This window comes from Stegodyphus dumicola, chromosome 3, assembly GCF_044657685.1.
Source record: "Stegodyphus dumicola isolate Sdum_Otavi_A_Nest chromosome 3, ASM4465768v1".
NCBI classification, from domain to species: domain Eukaryota; kingdom Metazoa; phylum Arthropoda; class Arachnida; order Araneae; family Eresidae; genus Stegodyphus; species Stegodyphus dumicola.
The window spans coordinates 84,426,801-84,432,800 of NC_140770.1; positions in this window are offsets into that span (position 1 = coordinate 84,426,801).

Below are 6,000 nucleotides of genomic sequence, written 5' to 3' on the forward strand. Positions count from 1 at the left end.
TGCACTTACAGTTTCGTTCAAAATCTAAGAAACAGCTCAGCCGGATTCCGGCTGAATTTAAACCCTGAAAATATGGCGTAACGTACTGTTTTAGGGGATGACAAAAGCAAAAAACCATTCTTTTTCCCGCATACCAATGAAAAAGAAGTGTAAAATGATTAAAGCATCACTAATGAGAAAGAGAGAATACTAGAAACAGTATGAGAATATGGAAAGAAACGTGAATGGAGAATCATCACTTTCTGACTGCAATGCCCTGTCGATATAATTCTAGCTGCCAAGCAGAATACCACAGGGGGGGGGATAAATTTCCTCCGAATCCGAAACGATAACAACAGGAGAACAAACGTAAGGTTCTGCATAAGTTACAATTTTCTTCCTCTGTATTTGGTTACATAGTTTAAATATCTACAGGAGCTCTGCAGTGCGAGTCAACAGCGCTGAATTTGCGCGACCGAGGTAATCACTTTTAGTACTTTCGGGAACGAAAAATTTTAACCCACACCCGTAAATTGATTCCGGTACCATAAAAATAAGCCTTCGACATAAAACTGGGGCTTTTGTTTTTTTTCTAAAAGTCTCAATCTCCGTCAAAATGGTTGCTTCCCAAAGAAAGACAGGCATGCATTCAGAAGTTAGAGTCGATTTTGTTTTGTTGTTGTTAAAATAAAATTAGTCTACCAAAACTATGTTTCAGTTACACAGACACATATGTGTTTCACCTAAATATAAATGCCGGAGCCCTTTTAATTAAGGTTCCGTTGCGCTTCGAATAAAATTACGATTTGTCTCAAAAATTTAAAATGCCCGAAGTCAGGCTCAGGTGCAATTTAAGTCTGGATTCAATGGGCTGGTTGCCTAGGGGCTCTACAAACTAGAGCGCTTACAACCAAGGGCGTTTACAAACTATTTAAAATTCGATTTTTTTTTTTTTTTTTTTTTTTAATCCTTCTTTCCTCAGTTTTGGGGGCAAAATTTCTATTTAATTTGAAATGTCGTTAAAAATTAAACAAAAATATGAAATGGATGTTTTTATATTGTTAATTGAAGAAATCGTTAATAAAAGAAATTAATTGAACAATTACATAAAAGAATTTTCAGTTACATTTTAAAATCGAATGATTTAAGTTCTCTCATTTTCTAAAAGAATTTTTATTTTCAATATTACAGGCAAAATATACAATTTACATTTCAAACTGCATCTCTAGCATTTATTACAATGCAATTATTTAATCCTTTCTCTATTATTAAAAACGAAATCTGTGTATGAATTCGTTATCTTGGTGTATAGTGGTGATACCTATATGCAACTATCAAATTTTGAATATACGTTGCCCTGTACCTCGAAATCCGAATTTTCTTTCTTTATTTATTTTATATTTTGTAAGAATTTAACGAATCGTATATTTAAAAAGGATTTACGAAATCTATGCATTCGTTATTTTCGCACGCACGTTGTTATAATGATATGCGCATCTTTTGTGTCCTCGAACACTACAGATTCAAATTGAAAACTGCACAGAATAAAAGTCAGTAATGCCCAAAAAAATCAGTTTTAAGAGAAAGTCTGCCATGATTTTTTTTTTCTTTGAGAGTAAAGTACTTATTGCTTACCTTTTATTTTAATAATGAGGGATATTCATTTTTACATTTTACTTTACTACTCTCTTGCGCGGTCAGCCTTTGGTCCGTTGAGTTAGGCATTACCAGACTCAAGTGCCTACTAAAAGATTCAAGTGACTACTACAATACATTTTGCTCCTCTTCTTAAATAAAAATAATGTTCATTGTTGTCAAGTTATGAAATTAGATCTGCTGCTGAGCAAAATTAAAACTAAACGCAAAAAGAATTTTAATTTTAAAATCTCCATCTGTTTCTGAATTTCTTTTTGGAAAGTAAAAGAGCACAAACAAAAAATATCAAAATGTTAAAAAAATATTTTACCATTTGAACGAAATTTACTACTGGAGTAGATTATTTGATTATAACAAAACTCACTGGAACTATCTACTAAAGAGAAAGGGTGCCTTCATCGAGGACTAACTAAGGGAAAAGCTTATATTCATGTTGCACATGACGAAAACCACATAAGCATACAGTTTATTCCCCAGGATTATAATCTGGGCTGAACTATTACAGTTCAGCAATTTTGTCCATTCAGTCACTGGTTGTGTTTGAAAAAAAATTAAAGGAGGAAATACTGGGTGTCCGGAAAAGAGGTAATGAAAAAGAACTGCACAAACATCCGAAATGAATGAGTCCACTGCATTGTGTTTTGCGCAGCTAAATAAAAGAACTATAATTAATGCACCTCTAAGTAAGCATCATTTGTAGCTCGAGATATGTCTAGGCTGCATTTTATCTCTTTTCACACGTTCAAAAGCATCACTAGTGTTAGTTAATCCTATTGCCTCCGTAATGCAGGCAATAAAGAAGCGTTGAGTTCTTCTCTCTAACTGTGTAAATTATCGTGCAATAAACAGATTGATTTCAGATATTCCTTTCCATCTCTTCTTTCCTGGACATCCTGTATATAAAAAGCGGTTACAGTCGATATAATCTACAAAATCGCATCTTAAACATTATATGTTATTCTGGATGCTGATATCAGCATTCACAAACAGTAGGGTTACCATCCCATTGGTATGATGGTAGGAGAGCCAGTTGCCATAACCCTGAACCGGGTTCGAATCACGAAGAAGTTACAGAGGTTCGTAAGTGTTTAATGCTTGCTCTCTAGCACGAAGGCTCTAAAACCCTGTCGAGCCGAATGTCTTCTTGAAAGATTATTAGAAAGGAAAGGGAGATGCAAGATCCTAGGATCTGTCACCTGGAAGGGGGGGGGAGTTGTCTTTCAAAACTGGGACGGAGTTGGGCAAATTCGTATTATCACTTATAAAGGTAATTTATAAGGTACCAAGGCCTAAGGTAACGACAAGGTTGCTCTTCAGCTTTATTTTAAGCTGTTTTATTTTAAGAGAAAAACATCCAATGCATACAGCTTGCAAAAAACATATTGTTTTAAATTTATGTAAATATTTGTGTTTGTGTGCTTGTATTTTGACTTTTACGCATTTTGTTGTGGATTATTTTTGTTTATTTGTTTATTTAGGACATCTTTAAATAACTGTGTTCATTCCTTAATTAATTTTGTTTAATCTTGGGCATTCATGCAGTATGTTACCTACCGCTTTTATTTATTTATTTTTAGATGGGACCACTTTTGTTTGACTGTTGAAAATTGACTATTGTTTTGATAGTTTTTTTTTTTTTTTTCCCTAGCCATTTTATCGCATTTTAGAATATGAAAGATACTGAATTTTCTGTTTTATAAAATAATTATTGTTTATTTTATATACTATTGAGTTATGAATTTATATTATATGCCTTATTGTTTTTCTCCCTATCCCAGTCTGTTTGCGCTTTAAAAATCTCAGGAGAATTGCGCAAACTTGTTATCGCACATAGTGTCGGTATTGCGCGTATTAAACATTATACATATTAAACTAAAAGTACTGATGTTCTTCTCACGTAGGCAGCCACTCGTTTTCACTTAAAAAAACATGAGAGAACTATACAAACTCGTCCTCATGCACAGTCTCGGCATTGCACACATTAACCCTTACCATACCCTTGCAAAACGTGGGGGCTATGTTTAATATTCGCGTACGGCAAAATCCCGTCCTAAAATTTAACTTTCTGTGGGAATGGGACAAAAAAAAAAGGGGGAAGACTAGCATAATTCAGATTAATTAAATATGTAAAATTTATAAAAACCTAAATATTATTATAATTAAAAGGGGAAGATGAAATAAGTAAACGCGTCAGATTGCATACTACCTGCTTACCTAAATTTGATCTGCAGTTGCTTATTGTGTTTAATTCAGCTGTTTTTTTTTTAAAAAAAAGCTTTTAATTCCTGATCGATTGATTTTAGAATTGTGGAGGTAGCGCAAGAAGAGCCGGAAATATCGGTCGAAAGTCTCTATCGGATCTGGTAACATCTAGTGATTTTTTGATAAATTGGCAACATTTTGAATATTTCTAGAAAAACGTTCTCGAGGCTGTAGGGGCAATTTTTCTAGAAGGTTCTCAAGGGGTTCCTGTTTGTACCATTGCAAAGGAGGGTTGCCTTCGCCCCCTCCTTTGCAATGGTACAAACAGGAGGCTCCGAATAACAATGAGACAGTTGAGAATCAAATTGTTAATCTGTTTCCCACTGTTTTGTTATTGAGCGTTACTGCTTAATGATTATTGCTTTAGACTTTGCTCTGTGAGTGATTTTGTGACCTGCAATACGCCTTGTGTTTTAAGAGAAATTTAGATTATCTCTTCGTTCTCCTTGGTATATATTTAACTCTTTATCTTATCTGTAAAACATGTAAAAGCTGTTATTTTCTCAAGTTTAAATAATGTTTTAAAGTTTTCTGTTTGTTTTAAGACCGACCGCATTTAATTTTAATTAAGTGATTCAGTAGTAAACCTATTTAATCAATACTCGATCTAGTTTTAAACAAATTTATTAGACAAATCGCAAACATAATCTAGAGAACCTAATATCTAGCATTCAAGCTATACCCAAAAAACACAAATCAAAAGAGCGCTGTTTTTTTCCTAATATTGCCATTCATATTTTATCTAACTCAAATAAAATTGCAATATTTGTTGTGTTGCCCTTCTGTGATAGTTAAATGTCTTTATTCGAATCGGAACACTGTTCATTTGTCATGGTTATCTCTACGAAACCCTAACAACCAATAGTAATGTTAATCTACTCTTTATGTTATTGCTAAGGCTTCTGGTCAACTGTAGATAATTACCATATTTACTCGTGTACCCTTTCTCCATCTATTTCTCAACCTCAAAAATAGGAAGACAGAAAAAATTTGCGATGCATATACTTTTTGAAAAAAGGGGGGGATTTTATGCTATAAAATATGAGTATACATAGAGAGAGATCTATAAATTATATTACTAAAATATTTTTATTAGTCCAAAGGGGCTTTTTTCCTGAGAGACTATTGTTTTCGTTTTGCGATTTTGCGTCGAATCACTCTGAATGTCCGTTTCACTTTTCAAATTTTTCTCACCAACGTCCTGTATTATATTTAAAGAAATCAAATAATGAAGAATCTGCATAAATGTATGTATGTTCCTCGCATTGTGATGATATAACAATACCTAGAGCCATCCAATTCTGAATGACGTAATCATACTGCGAATATGGGCATCTGGAAGCCCAAATTTGAAATTTGGAATCTGTTCTATTATCGATTTCCTATTTTGTATACATAGAGAGAACGAATAACGAATAACGAATTTTTGATTAACAAACTCAAGGATTTCAAAGCGAGCAATGACAACGTTTTACAGGAGGGAAGGAAAAAAAAATTATCTCCAGCGCGCGAGACTGTGTATCGGAAGTTCTAAAGATAGGCTCATTTTAAAATTATTTTGCGATATTGCTCTTGAAATGAATTTTATGGTTTAAGTGCGAAGAACATAATATTTAATAAATAAAGGTAATACACAATATGTTAAAAAAAAACGCCCCGTTGGTGAAACCTTTCATTTTTTTTTGGGGGGGGGATTGATTTTGAGAAGATTTTACAGAATGATATTGAGCTCTGGATTCCTTAAAAGCTGAGATGACTATCTGAAATTCTTTCGAAACCGGGAAATGTGACCAATTTGCGATTCCCTCGTAGGCATTCGAAATCCGGACCTTCCGATTGCTAGCCGGACGTGTTTTCTAATTGCATCATAAAAGTACGGTGAAAAGAAGATTAGGTTATTTTGGTACGGAAAAGCACACAAGAATTTTCTGCCCAAAGGAAGGGATGCCATCGTGGAGGGATTTCTAAGAAAAACTGACTCGTATTTACATTACACATGGGGAAAAATATGAAAACCAATTATTCAGCCAATCTAATTTATTTGCCTGGGGTGAAATAAAAACCGTCAGTAAGCTGAAAAATCATCAGTATCTTCGCCGGGGT